Below are 25,196 nucleotides of genomic sequence, written 5' to 3' on the forward strand. Positions count from 1 at the left end.
TTAATCAGCTAATCAACTGGTATGATTAATCAACTGATAAATTCATATTATTAATCAGCTAATAAACTTATATGATTAATCAACTGATAAATTTATATTATTAATCAGCTAATCACCTGATATGATTAATCAACTGATAAATTCATATTATTAATCAGCTAATCAAATGATATGATTAATCAACTGGTACATTTTTATGATTAATAAGCTAATAATCTTATACGATTAATCTACTGATACATTTATATTATTAATCAGCTAATCACCTTGTATGATTAATCAACTGATAAATTTATATGATTAATCAGCCAATCAACTGATATGATTAATCAACTGATAAATTTATATGATTAATCAGCTAATCAACTGGTATGATTAATCAACTGATAAATTCATATTATTTATCAGCTAATAAACTTATATGATAAATCAACTGATAAATTTATATGATTAATCAGCTAATCAACTCATATGATTAATCAACTGATAATTTCATATTATTAATCAGCTAATAAACTTATATGATTAATCAACTGATAAATTTATATGATTAATCAGCTAATCAACTCATATGATTAATCAACTGATAAATTCATATTATTAATCAGCTAATCAACTTATATGTTTAATCAACTGATAAATTTATATTATTTATCAGCTAATCAACTGATATGATTAATCAACTGATACATTTATATACTTAATAAGCTAATAAACTTATATGATTAATCAACTGATAAATTCATATTATTAATCAGCTAATAATTTTATATGTTTAATCAACTGATAAATTTATATTATTTATCAGCTAATCAACCCATATGATTAATCACCTGATAAATTTATATTATTAATTAGCTAATCAACTTATATGATTAATCAACTGATAGATTTATATGATTAATCAGCCAATCAACTGATATGATTAATCAACTGATAAATTTATATGATTAATCAGCTAATAAACTGATATGATTAATCAACTGATAAATTCATATTATTAATCAGCTAATCAACTCATATGATCAATCAACTGATAAATTTATATTATTAATCAGCTAATCAACTCATATGATTAATCAACTGATACATTCATATTATTAATCAGCTAATCAACTGATATGATCAATCAACTGATACATTTATATTATTAATCAGCTAATCAACTGATATAATTAATCAACATATAAATTCATATTATTAATCAGCTAATCAACTGATATAATTAATCAACATATAAATTCATATTATTAATCAGCTAATCAACTCATATGATTAATCAACTGATACATTCATATTATTTATCAGCTAATCAACTTATATGATTAATCAACTGATACATTTATATGATTAATCAGCTAATACACTGATATGATTAATCAACTGATAAATGTATATTATTAATCAGCTAATCAACTGATATAATTAATCAACATATAAATTCATATTATTAATCAGCTAATCAACTGATATGATTAATCAACTGATAAATTCATATTATTAATCAGCTAATAAACTGATATGATTAATCAACTGATAAATGTATATTATTTATCAGCTATCAACTGATATAATTAATCAACATATAAATTCATATTATTAATCAGCTAATCAACTGATATGATTAATCAACTGATAAATTTATATTATTAATCAGCTAATAAACTTATATGATTAATCAACTGATAAATTCATATTATTAATCAGCTAATCAACTTATATAATTAATCAACATATAAATTCATATTATTAATCAGCTAATCAACTGATATGATTAATCAACCGATAAATTCATATTATTAATCAGCTAATCAACTGATATGATTAATCAACTGATAAATTCATATTATTTATCAGCTAATCAACTGATATAATTAATCAACATATAAATTCATATTATTAATCAGCTAATCAACTCGTATAATTAATCAACTGATAAATTCATATTATTAATCAGCTAATACACTGATATGATAATCAACTGATAAATTCATATTATTAATCAGCTAATAAACTTATATGATTAATAAACTGATACATTTATATGATTAATCAGCTAATCAACTTATATGATTAATCAACTAATACATTTATATGATTAATCAGCTAATCAATTGATATGATTAATCAACTGATAAATGTATATTATTAATCAGCTAATCAACTGATATAATTAATCAACATATAAATTCATATTATTAATCAGCTAATAAACTGATATGATTAATCAACTGATAAATTCATATTATTTATCAGCTAATAAACTGATATGATTAATCAACTGATAAATGTATATTATTTATCAGCTATCAACTGATATAATGAATCAACACATAAATTCATATTATTAGTCAGCTAATCAACTGATATGATTAATCAACTGATAAATTTATATTATTAATAAGCTAATAAACTTATATGATTAATCAACTGATAAATTATATTATTAATCAGCTAATCAACTGATATAATTAATCAACATATAAATTCATATTATTAATCAGCTAATCAACTGATATGATTAATCAACAGATAAATTCATATTATTAATCAGCTAATAAACTGATATGATTAATCACCTGATAAATTCATATTATTTATCAGCTAATCAACTGATATAATTAATCAACATATAAATTCAGATTATTAATCAGCTAATCAACTCGTATAATTAATCAACTGATAAATTCATATTATTAATCAGCTAATACACTGATATGATAATCAACTGATAAATTCATATTATTAATCAGCTAGTAAACTTATACGATTAATCAACTGATAAATTTACATATTAATCAGCTAATAAACTCATATGATTAATCAACTGATAAATTCATATTATCAATCAGCTAATAAACTTATATGATTAATCAACTGATAAATTCATATTATTAATCAGCTAATCAACTCATATGATTAATCAACTGATAAATTCATATTATTAATCAGCTAATATACTTTTATAATTAAGCAGCTGATAAATTCATATTATTAATCAGCTAATCAACTCATATGATTAATCAACTGATAAATTCATATTATTAATCAGCTAATCAACTCATATGATTAATCAACTGATAAATTCATATTATTAATCAGCTAATCAACTCATATGATTAATCAACTGATAAATTTTTATGATTAATCAGCTAATCAACTGATATGATTAATCAACTGATAAATTTATATTTGATTAATCAGCAAATCAACTGATATGATTAATCAACTGATAAATTTATATGATTAATCAGCTAATCAACTGATATGATTAATCAACTAATTATTTCATATTATTAATCAGCTAATCAACTCATATGATCAATCAACTGATAAATGTATATTATTAATCAGCTGATCAACTCATATGATTAATCAACTTATAAATTCATATTATTAACCAGCTAATCAACTCATATGATTAATCAACTGATAAATTTATATTATTAATCAGCTAATCAACTCATATGATTAATCAACTTATAAATTCATATTATTAATCAGCTAATCAACTGATATAATTAATCAACACATAAATTCATATTATTAATCAGCTAATCAACTGATATGATTAATCAACTGATAAATTTATATTATTAATCAGCTAATAAACTTATATGATTAATAAACTGATAAATTCATATTATTAATCAGCTAATAAACTGATATAATTAATCAACATATAAATTCATATTATTCATCAGCTAATCAACTGATATGATTAATCAACCGATAAATTCATATTATTAATCAGCTAATAAACTGATATGATTAATCAACTGATAAATTCATATTATTTATCAGCTAATCAACTGATATAATTAATCAACATATAAATTCATATTATTAATCAGCTAATCAACTCGTATAATTAATCAACTGATAAATTCATATTAGTAATCAGCTAATACACTGATATGATAATCAACTGATAAATTCATATTATTAATCAGCTAATAAACTTATATGATTAATCAACTGATAAATTTATATTATTAATCAGCTAATAAACTCATAGGATTAATCAACTGATGAATTCATATTATCAATCAGCTAATAAACTTATATGATTAATCAACTGATAAATTCATATTATTAATCAGCTAATCAACTGATATGATTAATCAACTGATAAATGTATATTATTAATCAGCTAATCAACTGATATGATTAATCAACTGATAAAGTTTTATGATTAATAAGCTAATACTCTTATATGATTAATCAACTGATACATTTATATAATTAATCCGCTAATCACCTTGTATGATTAATCAACTGATAAATTTATATGACTAATGAGCTAATCAACTCATATGTTTAATCAACTGATAAATTTATATGATCAATCAGCTAATCAACTCATATGATTTATCCACTGATGAATTTATATGATTAATAAGATAATCAACTCATATGATCAATCAGCTGATAAACTTATATTATTAATCAGATCATCAACTCATATGATCAATCAACTGATAAATCTTTATGATTTATCAGCTAATCAACTCATATGATCAATCAACTGATAAATTTATATTATTAATCAGATAATCAACTCATATGATTAATCAACTGATAAATTCATATTATTACTCAGCTAATCAACTCATATGATTAATCAACTGATAAATTACTATTATTACTCAGCTAATCAACTGATATGATTAATAAACTGACAAATTCATATTATTAATCAGCTAATCAACTTATATGTTTTATCAACTGATAAATTTATATTATTTATCAGCTAATCAACTCATATGATTAATCAACTGATAAATTTATATATTTAATAAGCTAATAAACTTATATGATTAATCAACTGATAAATTCATATTATTAATCAGCTAAGAAACTCATATGATTAATCAACTGATAAATTTATATACTTAATAAGCTAATTAACTTATATGTGTAATCAACTGATAAATTCATATTATTAATCAGCTAATCAACTCATATGATTAATCAACTGCCAAATGCATATTATTAATCAGCTAATAAACTTATATGTTTAATCAACTGATAAATTTATATTATTTATCAGCTAATCAACTCATATGATTAATCACCTGATAAATTTATATGATTAATCAGTTAATCAACTCATATGATTAATAAACTGATAAATTTATATGATTAATCAGCCAATCAACTGCTATGATTATTCAACTGATAAATTTATATGATTAATCAGCTAATCAACTCATATGATCAATCAACTGATAAATGTATATTATTAATCAGCTAATCAACTCATACGATTAATAAACTGATTAATTCATATTATTAATCAGCTAATCAACTCATATGTTTAATCAACTGATAAATTCATATTATTAATCAGCTAATCAACTCATATGATCAATCAACTGATAAATGTATATTATTAATCAGCTAATCAACTCATATGATTAATCAACTGATAAATTCATATTATTAATCAGCTTATCAACTCATATAATTAATCAACTGATAAATTCATATTATTAATCAGCTAATATACTAATATTATTAATCAACTGATAAATTCATATTATTAATCAGCTAATCAACTCATATGATCAATCAACTGATAAATGTATATTATTAATCAGCTAATCAACCCATATGATAATTCAACTGATAAATTCATATTATTAATCAGCTTATCAACTCATATGATTAATCAACTGATAAATTCATATTATAAATAAGCTAATATACTAATATTATTAATCAACTGATAAATTAATATTATTAATCAGTCAATCAACTCAACTGATTACTCAACTGATAAATTCATATTATTAATCAGCTAATCAACTCATATGATTAATCAACTGATAAATTCATATTATTAATCAGCTAATCAACTGATATGATTAATCAACTGATAAATTCATATTATTAATCAGCTAATCAACTGATATAATAATCAACATATAAATTCATATTATTAATCAGCTAATCAACTTATATGTTTAATCAACTGATAAATTTATATTATTTATCAGCTAATCAACTGATATTATTAATCAACTGATAAATTTATATACTTAATAAGCTAATAAACTTATATGATTAATCAACTGATAAATTCATATAAGGAATCAACTAGGAAACTCATATGATTAATCAACTGATAAATTTATATACTTAATAAGCTAATAAACTTATATGTTTAATCAACTGATAAATTTATATGATTAATCAGCTAATAAACTCATATGATTAATCAACTGCCAAATTCATATTATTAATCAGCTAATAAACTTATATGTTTAATCAACTGATAAATTTATATTATTTATCAGCTAATCAACTCATATGATTAATCACCTGATAAATTTATATTATTAATCAGTTAATCAACTTATATGATTAATCAACTGATAAATTTATATGATTAATCATCCAATCAACTGCTATGATAAATCAACATATAAATTCATATTATTAATCAGCTAATCAACTCATATGATTAATCAACTGATAAATTCATATTATTAATCAGCTAATCAACTGATATGATTAATCAACTGATAAATTCATATTATTAATCAGCTAATCAACTGATATGATTAATCAACTGATAAATTCATATTATTAATCAGCTAATCAACTCATATGATCAATCAACTGACAAATGTATATTATTAATCAGCTAATACACTCATATGATTAATCAACTGATAAATTCATATTATTAACCAGCTAATCAACTCATATGTTTAATCAACTGATAAATTCATATTATTAATCAGCTAATCAACTGATATGATTAATCAACTGATAAATTCATATTATTTATCAGCTTATCAACTCATATGATCAATCAACTGATAAATGTATATTATTAATCAGCTAATCAACTCATATGATTAATCAACTGATAAATTCATATTATTAATCAGCTTATCAACTCATATGATTAATCAACTGATAAATTCAAATTATTAATCAGCTAATATACTTATATTATTAATCAACTGATAAATTCATATTATTAATCAGCTAATCTACTCATATGATTAATCACCTGATAAATTCATATTATTAATCAGCTAATCAACTGATATGATTAATCAACTGATAAATTCATATTATTAATCAGCTAATCAACTGATATGATTAATCAACTGATAAATTCATATTATAAATCAGCTAATCAACTGATACAATAATCAACATATAAATTCATATTATTAATCAGCTAATCAACTTATATGTTTAATCAACTGATAAATTTATATTATTTATCAGCTAATCAACTGATATGATTAATCAACTGATAAATTTATATACTTAATAAGCTAATAAACTTATATGATTAATCAACTGATAAATTCATATTATTAATCAGCTAATAAACTCATATGATCAATCAACTGATAAATGTATATTGTTAATCAGCTAATCAACTCATATGATTAATCAACGTATAAATTCATATTATTAATCAGCTTATCAACTCATATGATTAATCAACTGATAAATTCATATTATTAATCAGCTAATATACTAATATTATTAATCAACTGATAAATTTATATTATTTATCAGCTAATCAACTCATATGATTAATCACCTGATAAATTTATATTATTAATCAGTTAATCAACTTATATGATTAATCAACTGATAAATTTATATGATTAATCAGCCAATCAACTGCTATGATTATTCAACTGATAAATTTATATGATTAATCAGCTAATCAACTCATATGATCAATCAACTGATAAATGTATATTATTAATCAGCTAATCAACTCATATGATTAATCAACTGATAAATTCATATTATTAATCAGTTAATCAACTGATATGTTTAATCAACTGATAAATTTATATTATTAATCAGCTAATCAACTCATATGATCAATCAACTGATAAATTTATATACTTAATAAGCTAATAAACTTATATGATTAATCAACTGATAAATTTATATGATTAATCAGCCAATCAACTGATATGATTAATCAACTGATAAATTTATATGATTAATCAGCTAATAAACTGATATGATGAATCAACTAATTATTTCATATTATTAATCAGCTAATCAACTCATATGATTAATCAACTGATAAATTCATATTATTAATCAGCTAATCAACTCATATGATTAATCAACTGATAAATTTATATTATTAATCAGCTAATCAACTCATATGATTAATCAACTTATAAAATCATATTATTTATCAGCTAATCAACTGATATAATTAATCAACATATAAATTCATATTATTAATCAGCTAATCAACTGATATGATTAATCAACTGATAAATTCATATTATTAATCAGCTAATAAACTGATATGATTAATCAACTGATAAATTCATATTATTTATCAGCTATCAACTGATATAATTAATCAACATATAAATTAATATTATTAATCAGCTAATCAACTGATATGATTAATCAACTGATAAATTTATATTATTAATCAGCTAATAAACTTATATGATTAATCAACTGATAAATTCATATTATTAATCAGCTAATCAACTGATATAATAAATCAACATATAAATTCATATTATTAATCAGCTAATCAACTCATATGATTAATCAACCGATAAATTCATATTATTCATCAGCTAATAAACTGATATGATTAATCAACTGATAAATTCATATTATTTATCAGCTAATCAACTGATATAATTAATCAACATATAAATTCATATTATTAATAAGCTAATCAACTCATATAATTAATCAACTGATAAATTCATATTATTAATCAGCTAATACACTGATATGATAATCAACTGATAAATTCATATTATTAATCAGCTAATAAACTTATATGATTAATCAACTGATAAATTTATATTATTAATCAGCTAATAAACTCATATGATTAATCAACTGATAAATTCATATTATCAATCAGCTAATAAACTTATATGATTAATCAACTGATAAATTCATATTATTAATCAGATAATCAACTGATATGATTAATCAACTGATAAATTCATATTATTAATCAGCTAATCAACTGATATGATTAATCAACTGATAAAGTTTTATGATTAATAAGCTAATACTCTTATATGATTAATCAACTGATACATTTATATAATTAATCCGCTAATCACCTTGTATGATTAATCAACTGATAAATTTATATGACTAATAAGCTAATCAACTCATATGTTTAATCAACTGATAAATTTATATGATCAATCAGCTAATCAACTCATATGATTTATCCACTGATGAATTTATATGATTAATCAGATAATCAACTCATATGATCAATCAACTGATAAATTTATATGATTAATCAGCTAATCAACTCATATGATCAATCAACTGATAAATTTATATTATTACTCAGCTAATCAACTCATATGATTAATCAACTGCCAAATTCATATTATTAATCAGCTAATAAACTTATATGTTTAATCAACTGATAAATTTATATTATTTATCAGCTAATCAACTCATATGATTAATCACCTGATAAATTGATATTATTTATCAGTTAATCAACTTATATGATTAATCAACTGATAAATTTATATGATCAATCAGCCAATCAACTGCTATGATTATTCAACTGATAAATTTATATGATTAATCAGCTAATCAACTCATATGATCAATCAACTGATAAATGTATATTATTAATCAGCTAATCAACTCATATGATTAATCAACTGATAAATTCATATTATTAATCAGCTAATCAACTCATATGTTTAATCAACTGATAAATTTATATTATTAATCAGCTAATCAACTCATATGATCAATCAACTGATAAATGTATATTATTAATCAGCTAATCAACTCATATGATTAATAAACTGATAAATTCATATTATTAATCAGCTTATCAACTCATATGATTAATCAACTGATAAATTCATATTATTAATCAGCTAATATACTAATATTATTAATCAACTGATAAATTCATATTATTAGTCAGCTAATCAACTCATATGATCAATCAACTGATAAATGTATATTATTAATCAGCTAATCAACTCATATGATTAATCAACTGATAAATGTATATTATTAATCAGCTTATCAACTCATATGATTAATCAACTGATAAATTCATATTATTAATCAGCTAATATACTAATATTATTAATCAACTGATAAATTCATATTATTAATCAGTCAATCAACTGATATGATTAATCAACTGATAAATTCATATTATTAATCAGCTAATCAACTCATATTATTAATCAACTGATAAATTCATATTATTAATCAGCTAATCAACTGATATGATTAATCAACTGATAAATTCATATTATTAATCAGCTAATCAACTGATATAATAATCAACATATAAATTCATATTATTAATCAGCTTATCAACCTCTATGTTTAATCAACTGATAAATTTATATTATTTATCAGCTAATCAACTGATATGATTAATCAACTGATAAATTTATATACTTAATAAGCTAATAAACTTATATGATTAATCAACTGATAAATTTATATGATTAATCAGCCAATCAACTGATATGATTAATCAACTGATGAATTTATATGATTAATAAGCTAATCAACTGATATGATTAATCAACTAATTATTTCATATTATTAATCAGCTAATCAACTCATATGATTAATCACCTGATAAATTGATATTATTTATCAGTTAATCAACTTATATGATTAATCAACTGATAAATTTATATGATTAATCAGCCAATCAACTGCTATGATTATTCAACTGATAAATTTATATGATTAATCAGCTAATCAACTCACATGATCAATCAACTGATAAATGTATATTATTAATCAGCTAATCAACTCATATGATTAATCAACTGATAAATTCATATTATTAATCAGCTAATCAACTCATATAGTTAATCAACTGATAAATTTATATTATTAATCAGCTAATCAACTCATATGATCAATCAACTGATAAATGTATATTATTAATCAGCTAATCAACTCATATGATTAATCAACTGATAAATTCATATTATTAATCAGCTTATCAACTCATATGATTAATCAACTGATAAATTAATATTATTAATCAGCTAATATACTAATATTATTAATCAACTGATAAATTCATATTATTAATCAGCTAATCAACTCATATGATCAATCAACTGATAAATGTATATTATTAATCAGCTAATCAACTCATATGATTAATCAACTGATAAATTCATATTATTAATCAGCTTATCAACTCATATGATTAATCAACTGATAAATTCATATTATTAATCAGCTAATATACTAATATTATTAATCAACTGATAAATTCATATTATTAATCAGTCAATCAACTCATATGATTAATCAACTGATAAATTCATATTATTAATCAGCTAATCAACTCATATGATTAATCAACTGATAAATTCATATTATTTATCAGCTTATCAACTGATATGATTAATCAACTGATAAATTCATATTATTAATCAGCTAATCAACTGATATAATAATCAACATATAAATTCATATTATTAATCAGCTTATCAACCTCTATGTTTAATCAACTGATATATTTATATTATTTATCAGCTAATCAACTGATATGAGTAATCAACTGATAAATTTATATACTTAATAAGCTAATAAACTTATATGATTAATCAACTGATAAATTTATATGATTAATCAGCCAATCAACTGATATGATTAATCAACTGATAAATTTATATGATTAATCGGCTAATCAACTGATATGATTAATCAACTAATTATTTCATATTATTAATCAGCTAATCAACTCATATGATTAATCAACTGATAAATTCATATTATTAATCAGCTAATCAACTCATATGATTAATCAACTGATAAATTTATATTATTAATCAGCTAATCAACTCATATGATTAATAAACTTATACATTCATATTATTTATCAGCTAATCAACTGATATAATTAATCACCATATAAATTCATATTATTAATCAGCTAATCAACTGATATGATTAATCAACTGATAAATTCATATTATTAATCAGCTAATAAACTGATATGATTAATCAACTGATAAATTCATATTATTTATCAGCTATCAACTGATATAATTAATCAACATATAAATTCATATTATTAATCAGCTAATCAACTGATATGATTAATCAACTGATAAATTTATATTATTAATCAGCTAATAAACTTATATGATTAATCAACTGATAAATTCATATTATTAATCAGCTAATCAACTGATATAATAAATCAACATATAAATTCATATTATTAATCAGCTAATCAACTGATATGATTAATCAACCGATAAATTCATATTATTAATCAGCTAATAAACTGATATGATTAATCAACTGATAAATTCATATTATTTATCAGCTAATCAACTGATATAATTAATCAACATATAAATTCATATTATTAATCAGCTAATCAACTCATATAATTAATCAACTGATAAATTCATATTATTAATCAGCTAATACACTGATATGATAATCAACTGATAAATTCATATTATTAATCAGCTAATAAACTTATATGATTAATCAACTGATAAATTTATATTATAAATCAGCTAATAAACTCATATGATTAATCAACTGATAAATTCATATTATCAATCAGCTAATAAACTTATATGATTAATCAACTGATAAATTCATATTATTAATCAGCTAATCAACTGATATGATTAATCAACTGATAAATTGCTATTATTAATCAGCTAATCAACTGATATGATTAATCAACTGATAAAGTTTTATGATTAATAAGCTAATACTCTTATATGATTAATCAACTGATACATTTATATAATTAATCCGCTAATCACCTTGTATGATTAATCAACTGATAAATTTATATGACTAATAAGCTAATCAACTCATATGTTTAATCAACTGATAAATTTATATGATCAATCAGCTAATCAACTCATATGATTTATCCACTGATGAATTTATATGATTAATCAGATAATCAACTCATATGATCAATCAACTGATAAATTTATATTATTAATCAGCTAATAAACTCATATGATTAATCAACTGCCAAATTCATATTATTAATCAGCTAATAAACTTATATGTTTAATCAACTGATAAATTTATATTATTTATCAGCTAATCAACTCATATGATTAATCACCTGATAAATTGATAATATTTATCAGTTAATCAACTTATATGATTAATCAACTGATAAATTTATATGATTAATCAGCCAATCAACTGCTATGATTATTCAACTGATAAATTTATATGATTAATCATATGATCAATCAACTGATAAATGTATATTATTAATCAGCTAATCAACTCATATGATTAATCAACTGATAAATTCATATTATTAATCAGCTAATCAACTCATATGTTTAATCAACTGATAAGTTCATATTATTAATCAGCTAATCAACTCATATGATCAATCAACTGATAAATGTATATTATTAATCAGCTAATCAACTCATATGATTAATCAACTGATAAATTCATATTATTAATCAGCTTATCAACTCATATGATTAATCAACTGATAAATTCATATTATTAATCAGCTAATATACTAACATTATTAATCAACTGATAAATTCATATTATTAATCAGCTAATCAACTAATATGATCAATCAACTGATAAATGTATATTATTAATCAGCTAATTAACTCATATGATTAATCAACTGATAATTCATATTTTTAATCAGCTTATCAACTCATATGATTAATCAACTGATAAATTCATATTATTAATCAGCTAATATACTAATATTATTAATCAACTGATAAATTAATATTATTAATCAGTCAATCAATTCATATGATTAATCAACTGATAAATTCATATTATTAATCAGCTTATCAACTCATATGAGTAATCAACTGATAAATTAATATTATTAATCAGCTAATCAACTGATATGATTAATCAACTGATAAATTCATATTATTTATCAGCTAATCAACAGATATAATTAATCAACATATAAATTCATGTTATTAATCAGCTAATCAACTCATATAATAAATCAACTGATAAATTCATATTATTAATCAGCTAATAAACTTATATGATTAATCAAGTGATAAATTTATATTATTAATCAGCTAATAAACTCATATGATTAATCAACTGATAAATTCATATTATCAATCAGCTAATAAACTTATATGATTAATCAACTGATAAATTCATATTATTAATCAGCTAATATGATTAATCAACTGATACATTCATATTATTAATCAGCTAATCAACTGATATGATAAATCAACTGATAAAGTTTTATGATTAATAAGCTAATACTCTTATATGATTAATCAACTGATACATTTATATAATTAATCCGCTAATCACCATGTATGATTAATCAACTGATAAATTTATATGATTAATCAGCTTATCAACTCATATGATCAATCAACTGATAAATGTATATTATTAATCAGCTAATCAACTCATATGATTAATCAACTGATAAATTCATATTATTAATCAGCTAATCAACTGATATGATCAATCAACTGATAAATTAATATTATTAATCAGCTAATCAACTCATATGATCAATCAACTGATAAATGTATATTATTAATCAGCTAATCAACTCATATGATTAATCAACTGATTAATTCATATTATTAATCAGCTAATCAACTCATATGTTTAATCAACTGATAAATTCATATTATTAATCAGCTAATCAACTGATATGATTAATCAACTGATACATTAATTATTATTAATCAGCTAATCAGCTCATATGATCAATCAACTGATAAATGTATATTATTAATCAGCTAATCAACTCATATGATTAATCAACTGATAAATTCATATTAATAATCAGTTTATCAACTCATATGATTAATCAACTGATAAATCCAATTTAGTAATCAGCTAATATACTTATATTATTAATAAACTTATTAATTCATATTATTAATCAGCTAATCAACTCATATGATTAATCAACTGATAAATTCATATTATTAATCAGCTAATAAACTCATATGATTAATCAACGTATAAATTCATATTATTAATCAGCTAATCAACTTATATGATTAATCAACTGATAACTTCATATTATAAATCAGCTAATCAACTGATACAATAATCAACATATAAATTCATATTATTAATCAGCTAATCAACTTATATGTTTAATCAACTGATAAATTTATATTATTTATCAGCTAGTCAACTGATATGATTAATCAACTGATAAATTTATATACTTAATAAGCTAATAAACTTATATGATTAATCAACTGATAAATTCATATTATTAATCAGCTAATCAACTCATATGATTAATCAACTGCCAAATTCATATTATTAATCGGCTATTAATTTTATATGTTTAATCAACTGATAAATTTATATTATTTATCAGCTAATCAACCCATATGATTAATCACCTGATAAATTTATATTATTAATCAGCTAATCAACTTATATGTTTAATCAACTGATAAATTTATATTATTAATCAGCCAATCAACTGATATGATTAATCAACTGATAAATTTATATGATTAATCAGCTAATCAACTGATATAATTAATCAACTTATTATTTCATATTATTAATCAGCTAATCAACTCATATGATCAATCAACTGATAAATGTATCTTATTAATCAGCTAATCAACTCATATGATTAATCAACTGATAAATTCATATTATTAATCAGCTAATAAACTGATATGATTAATCCACTGATAAATTCATATTAATTATCAGCTATCAACTGATATGATTAATCAACTGATAAATTCATATTATTTATCAGCTAATCAACAGATATAATTAATCAACATATAAATTCATATTATTAATCAGCTAATCAACTCATATAATAATTCAACTGATAAATTCATATCATTAATCAGCTAATAAACTTATATGATTAATCAAGTGATAAATTTATATTATTAATCAGCTAATAAACTCATATGATTAATCAACTGATAAATTCATATTATCAATCAGCTAATAAACTTATATGATTAATCAACTGATAAATTCATATTATTAATCAGCTTATATGATTAATCAACTGATAAATTCATATTATTAATCAGCTAATCAACTGATATGATAAATCAACTGATAAAGTTTTATGATTAATAAGCTAATACTCTTATATGATTAATCAACTGATACATTTATATAATTAATCCGCTAATCACCTTGTATGATTAATCAACTGATAAATTTATATGACTAATAAGCTAATCAACTCATATGTTTAATCAACTGATAAATTTATATGATCAATCAGCTAATCAACTCATATGATTTATCCACTGATGAATTTATATGATTAATCAGATAATCAACTCATATGATCAATCAACTGATAAATTTATATTATTAATCAGATAATCAACTCATATGATCAATCAACTGATAAATTTATATGATTAATCAGCTAATCAACTCATATGATCAATCAACTGATAAATTTATGTTATTAATCAGCTAATCAACTCATATGATTAATCAACTGATAAATGTATATTATTACTCAGCTAATCAACTGATATGATTAATCAACTGATAAATTCATATTATTAATCAGCTAATCAACTTATATGTTTAATCAACTGATAAATTTATATTATTTATCAGCTAATCAACTCATATGATTAATCAACTGATAAATTTATATACTTAATAAGCTAATAAACTTATATGATTAATCAACTGATAAATTCATATTATTAATCAGGTAAGAAACTCATATGATTAATCAACTGATAAATTTATATACTTATTAAGCTAATAAACTTATATGTTTAATCAACTGATAAATTCATATCATTAATCAGCTTATCAACTCATATGATTAATCACCTGATAAATTTATATTATTAATCAGTTAATCAACTTATATGATTAATCAACTGATAAATTTATATGATTAATCAGCCAATCAACTGCTATGATTATTCAACTGATAAATTTATATGATTAATCAGCTAATCAACTCATATGATTAATCAACTGATAAATTCAAATTATTAATCAGCTAATATACTTATATTATTAATCAACTGATAAATTCATATTATTAATCAGCTAATCAACTCATATGATTAATCAACAGATAAATTCATATTATTAATCAGCTAATCAACTCATATGATTAATCAACTGATAAATTCATATTATTAATCAGCTAATCAACTGATATGATTAATCAACTGATAAATTCATATTATAAATCAGCTAATCAACTGATACAATAATCAACATATAAATTCATATTATTAATCAGCTAATCAACTTATATGTTTAATCAACTGATAAATTCATATTATTTATCAGCTAATCAACTGATATGATTAATCAACTGATAAATTTATATACTTAATAAGCTAATAAACTTATATGATTAATCAACTGATAAATTTATATTATTAATCAGCTAATCAACTCATATGATTAATCAACTGCCAAATTCATATTATTAATCAGCTAATAAACTTATATGTTTAATCAACTGATAAATTTATATTATTAATCAGCTAATCAACTTATATGATTAATCAACTGATAAATTTATATGATTAATCAGCTAATCAACTGATATGATTAATCAACTAATTAATTCATATTATTAATCAGCTAATCTACTCATATGATCAATCAACTGATAAATGTATATTATTAATCAGCTAATCAACTCATATGAATAATCAACTGATAAATTTATATTATTAATCAGCTAATCAACTGATATGATTAATCAACTGATAAATTTATATTATTAATCAGCTAATAAACTCATATGATTAATCAACTTATAAATTCATATTATTAATCAGCTAATAAACTGATATAATTAACTAACATATAAAGTCATATTATTAATCAGCTAATAAACTGATATGATTAATCAACTGATAAATTCATATTATAAATCAGCTAATAAACTGATATGATTAATCAACTGATAAATTCATATTATTTATCAGCTAATCAACTGATATAATGATTCAACATATAAATTCATATTATTAATCAGCTAATCAACTGATATGATTAATAAACTGATAAATTTATATTATTAATCAGCTAATCAACTTATATTATTAATCAACTGATAAATTCATATTATTAATCAGCTAATAAACTTATATAATTTATCAACATATAAATTCAGTTCTTAATCAGCTAATCAACTCATATGATTAATCAACTGATAAATTCATATTATTAATAAGCTATTAAACTGATATGATTAATCAACTTATAAATTCATATTATTAATCAGCTAATAAACTTATATGATTAATCAACTGATAAATTTATATTATTAATCAGCTAATCAACTTATATTATTAATCAACTGATAAATTCATATTATTAATCAGCTAATAAACTTATATGATTAATCAACTGATAAATTCATATTATTAATCAGCTAATCAACTGATATGATTAATCAACTGATAAATTCATATTATTAATCAGCTAATCAACTGATATGATTAATCAACTGATAAATTTTTATGATTAATAAGCTAATAATCTTATATGATTAATCAACTGATACATTTATATAATTAATCCGCTAATCACCTTGTATGATTAATCAACTGATAAATTTATATGACTAATAAGCTAATAAACTCATATGTATAATCAACTGATAAATTTATATGATCAATCAGCTAGAAACTCATATGATTTATCCACTGATGAATTTATATGATTAATCAGATAATCAACTCATATGATTAATCAACTGATAAATTTATATTATTAATCAGATAATCAACTCATATGATCAATCAACTGATAAATTTATATGATAAATCAGCTAATCAACTCATATGATTAATCAACTGATAAATTTATATTATTAATCAGATAATAAACTCCTATGATTTATCAACTGATAAATTTATATTATTAATCAGATAATAAACTCATATGATTTATCCACTGATGAATTTATATGATTAATCAGATAATCAACTCATATGATCAATCAACTGATAAATTTATATGATTAATCAGCTAATCAACTCATATGATCAATCAACTGATAAATTTATATTATTAATCAGATAATCAACTCATATGATCAATCAACTGATAAATTTATATTATTAATCAGATAATCAACTCATATGATTAATCAACTGATAAATTTATATGATTAATCAGCTAATCAACTCATATGATTAATCAACTGATAAATTTATATGATCAATCAGCTAATAAACTCATATGATTTATCCACTGATGAATTTATATGATTAATCAGATAATCAACTGATATGATTAATCAACTGATAAATTTATATTATTAATCAGATAATCAACTCATATGATTAATCAACTTATAAATTCATATTATTAATCAGCTAATCAACTCATATGATTAATCAACTGATAAATTATTATTACTCAGCTAATCAACTGATATGATTAATCAACTGATAAATTCATATTATTAATCAGCTAATCAACTTATATGATTAATCAACTGATAAATTTATATGATTAATCAGTTAATCAACTCATATGATCAATCAACTGATAAATTTATATTATTAATCAGATAATCAACTCATATGATCAATCAACTGATAAATTTATATTATTAATCAGATAATCAACTCATATGATCAATCAACTGATAAATTTATATGATTAATAAGCTAATCAACTCATATGATTAATCAACCGATAAATTAGTATTATTAATCAGCAAAGAAACTAATATGATTAATCAATTGATAAAATTGTATACTTAATAAGCTAATAAACTTATATGTTAAATCAACTGAAAAATTCATATTATTAACTAGCTAATCAACTCATATGATCAATCAACTGCCAAATTCATATTATTAATCAGCTAATAAACTTTTATGTTTAATCAACTGATAAATTTATATTATTTATCAGCTAATCAACTCATATGATTAATCACCTGATAAATTTATATTATTAATCAGTTAATCAACTTATATGATTAATCAACTGATAAATTTATATGATTAATCAGCCAATCAACTGATATGATTAATCAACTGATAAATTTATATGATTAATCAGCTAATCAACTCATATTATCTATCACTGATAAATGTATTTTATTAATCAGCTAATCAACTCATATGATCAATCAACTGATTAATTCATATTATTAATCAGCTAATCAACTCATATGATCAATCAACTGATAAATGTATATTATTAATCAGCTAATCAACTTATATGATTAATCAACTGATAAATTCATATTATTAATCAGCTAATCAACTCATATGATTAATCAACTGATAGATTCATATTATTAATCAGCTAATCAACTGATATGATTACTCAACTGATAAATTCATATTATTAATCAGCTAATCACTGATATAATAATCAACATATAAATTCATATTATGAATCAGCTAATCAACTGATATGATTAATCAACTGATAAATTCATATTATTAATCAGCTAATAAACTGATATGATTAATCAACTGATAAATTTATATTATTTATCAGCTAATAAACTTATATGATTAATCAACTGATAAATTTATGTGATTAATCAGCTAATAAACTCATATGATTAATCAACTGATAAATTCATATTATTAATCAGCTAATAAACTTATATGATTAATCAACTGATAAATTCATATTATTAATCAGCTAAACAGCTGATATGATTAATCAACTGATAAATTCATATTATTAATTAGCTAATCAACTGATACGATTAATCAACTGATACATTTTTATGATTAATAAGCTAATAATCTTATATGATTAATCAACTGATACATTTATATAATTAATCAGCTAATCACCTTGTATGATTAATCAACTGATAAATTTATATGACTAATAAGCTAATCAACTCATATGTTTAATCAACTGATAAATTTATATTATCAATCAGCTAATCAACTCATATGATTTATCCACTGATGAATTTATATGATTAATCAGCTAATAAACTGATATAATCAATCAACTTATCAATTTATATTATTAATCAGATAATCAACTGATATGATTAATCAACTGATAAATTCATATTATTAATCAGCTAATCAACTCCTATGATTAATCAACTGATAAATTATTATTATTTCTTAGCTAATCAACTGATATGATTAATCAACTGATAAATTCATATTATTAATCAGCTAATCAACTTATATGATTAATCAACTGATAAATTCATATTATTAATCAGCTAATCAACTCATATGATTAATCAACTGCCAAATTCATATTATTAATCAGCTAATAATTTTATATGTTTAATTAACTGATAAATTTATGTTATTTATCAGCTAACAAACTCATATGATTAATCACCTGATAAATTTATATTATTAATCAGCTAATACACTTATATGATTAATCAACTGATAAATTTATATGATTAATCAGCCAATCAACTGATATGATTAATCAACTGATAAATTTATATGATTAATCAGCTAATAAACTCATATGATTAATCAACTGATAAATTCATAAGATTAATCAGCTAATCAACACATATGATTAATCAACTGATAAATTTATATTATTAATCAGATAATCAACTGATATGATTAATCAACTAATAAATTCATATTATTAATCAGCTAATCAACTCATATGATCAATCACCTGATAAATTTATATTATTAATCAGCTAATCAACTCATATGATTAATCAACTGATAAATTCATATTATTAATTAGCTAATCAACTGATATGATTAATCAACTGATAAATTTATATTATTAATCAGCTAATAAACTCATATGATTAATCAACTGATAAATTCATATTATTAATCAGCTAATAAACCTATATGATTAATCAACTGATAAATTCATATTATTAATCAGCTAATAAACTCATATGATTAATCAATTGATGAATTCATATTATTAATCAGCTAATAAACTGATATGATTAATCAACTGATAAATTCATATTATTTATCAGCTAATCAACTGATATAATTAATCAACATATAAATTCATATTATTAATCAGCTAATCAACTGATATGATTAATCACCCGATAAATTTATATTATTAATCAGCAAATCAACTTATATGATTAATCAACTAATAAATTCATATTATTAATAAGCTAATCAACTCATATGATTAATCAACTGATAAATTCATATTATTAATCAGCTAATAAACTGATATGATTAATCAACTGATAAATTCATATTATTTATCAGCTAATCAACTGATATAATTTATCAACATATAAATTCATATTATTAATCAGCTAATCAACTCATATGATTAATAAACTGATAAATTCATATTATTAATCAGCTAATAAACTGATATGATTAATCAACTGATAAATTCATATTATTAATCAGCTAATAAACTTATATGATTAATCAACTGATACATTAATATTATTAATCAGCTAATAAACTCATATGATTAATCAACTGATAAATTCATATTATTAATCAGCTAATAAACTTATATGATTAATCAACTGATAAATTCATATTATTAATCAGCTAATCAACTGATATAAAAATCAACATATAAATTCATATTATTAATCAGCTAATCAACTGATATGATGAATCAACTGATAAATTCATATTATTAATCAGCTAATCAACTGATATGATGAATCAACTGATAAATTCATATTATTAATCAGCTAATCAACTCATATGATTAATCAAGTGATAAATTTTTATGATTAATAAGCTAATAATCTTATATGATTAATCAACTGATACATTTATATAATTATTCCGCTAATAACCTTGTATGATTAATCAACTGATAAATTTATATGACTAATAAGCTAATCAACTCATATGTTTAATCAACTGATAAATTTATATGATTAATCAGCTAATCAACTCATATGATATATTAACTGATAAATTTATATTATTAATCAGATAATCAACTCATATGATTAATAAACTGATAAATTAATATTATTAATGAGCTAATCAACTCATATGATTAATCAACTGATAAATTATAATTATTACTCAGCTAATCAACTGATATGATTAATCAACTGATAAATTCATATTATTAATCAGCTAATCAACTTATATGATTAATCAACTGATAAATTTATATGATTAATCAACTAATCAACTCATATGATTAATCAACTGATAAATTCATATTATTAATCAGCTAATCAACTCATATGATTAATCAACTGATAAATTTATATACTTAATAAGCTAATAAACTTATATGTTTAATCAACTGATAAATTCCTATTATTAATCAGCTAATCAACTCATATGATTAATCAACTGCCAAATTCATATTATTAATCAGCTAATAAACTTATATGTTTAATCTACTGATAAATTTATATTATTTATCAGCTAATCAACTCATATGATTAATCACTTGATAAATTTATATTATTAATCAGTTAATCAACTTATATGATTAATCAACTGATAAATTTATATGATTGATCAGCCAATCAACTGATATGATTAATCAACTGATAAATTTATATGATTAATCAGCTAATCAACTGGTATGATTAATCAACTGATAAATTCATATTATTTATCAGCTAATAAACTTATATGATTAATCAACTGATAAATTTCTATGATAAATCAGCTATTAAACTCATATGATCAATCCACTGATAAATTTATATGATTAATCAGCTAATAAACTTATATGATTAATCAACTGATAAATTTATATTATTAATCAGCTAATCAACTGATATGATTAATCAACTGATAAATTCATATTATTAATCAGCTAATCAAATGATATGATTAATCAACTGATACATTTTTATGATTAATAAGCTAATAATCTTATATGATTAATCTACTGATACATTTATATAATTAATCAGCTAATCACCTTGTATGATTAATCAACTGATAAATTTATATGATAAATAAGCCAATCAACTGATATGATTAATCAACTGATAAATTTATATTATTAATCAGCTAATCAACTCATGATTAATCAACTGATAGATTCATATTATTAATCAGCTAATCAACTCATATGATTAATCAACTGCCAAATTCATATTATTAATCAGCTAATAATTTTATATGTTTAATCAACTGATAAATTTATATTATTTATCAGCTAATCAACCCATATGATTAATCACCTGATAAATTTATATTATTAATCAGCTAATCAACTTATATGATTAATCAACTGATAAATTTATATGATTAATCAGCCAATCAACTGATATTATTAATCAACTGATAAATTTATATGATTAATCAGCTAATAAACTGATATGATCAATCAACTAATAAATTCATATTATTAATCAGCTAATCAACTCATATGATCAATCAACTGATAAATTTATATTATTAATCAGCTAATCAACTCATATGATTAATCAACTGATAAATTCATATTATTAATCATCTAATAAACTGATATGATTAATCGACTGATAAATTTATATTATTAATCAGCTAATAAACTCATATGATTAATCAACTGACAAATTCATATTATTAATCAACTAATAAACCTATATGATTAATCAACTGATAAATTCATATTTTTAATCAGCTAATAAACTGATATGATTAATCAACTTATAAATTCATATTATTAATCAGCTAATAAACTGATATGATACATCAACATATAAATTCATATTATTAATCAGGTAATCAACTGATATGATTAATCAACTGATAAATTCATATTATTAATCAGCTAATAAACTGATATGATTAATCAACTGATAAATTTTCATGAATTATCAGCTAATCAACTGATATAATTAATCAACATATAAATTCATATTATTAATCAGCTAATCAACTCATATGATTAATCAACTGATAAATTAATATTATTAATCAGCTAATCAACTCCTATGATTAATCAACTGATTAATTCATATTATTAATCAGCTAATAAACTTATATGATCAATCAACTGATAAATTTATATTATTAATCAGCTAATAAACTGATATGATTAATCAACTGATAAATTCATATTATTAATCAGCTAATAAACTTATAGGATTAATCAACTGATAAATTCATATTATTAATCAGCTAATCAACTGATATGATTAATCAACTGATAAATTCATATTATTAATCAGCTAATCAATTGATATGATTAATCAACTGATAAATTTTTATGATTAATAAGCTAATAATCTTATATGATGTATCAACTGATACATTTATATAATT

The sequence above is a fragment of the Euprymna scolopes genome, chromosome 7 (assembly GCF_053919585.1).
Source record: "Euprymna scolopes isolate OS-2025 chromosome 7, ASM5391958v1, whole genome shotgun sequence".
Classification (NCBI taxonomy): Eukaryota; Metazoa; Mollusca; class Cephalopoda; order Sepiida; family Sepiolidae; genus Euprymna; species Euprymna scolopes.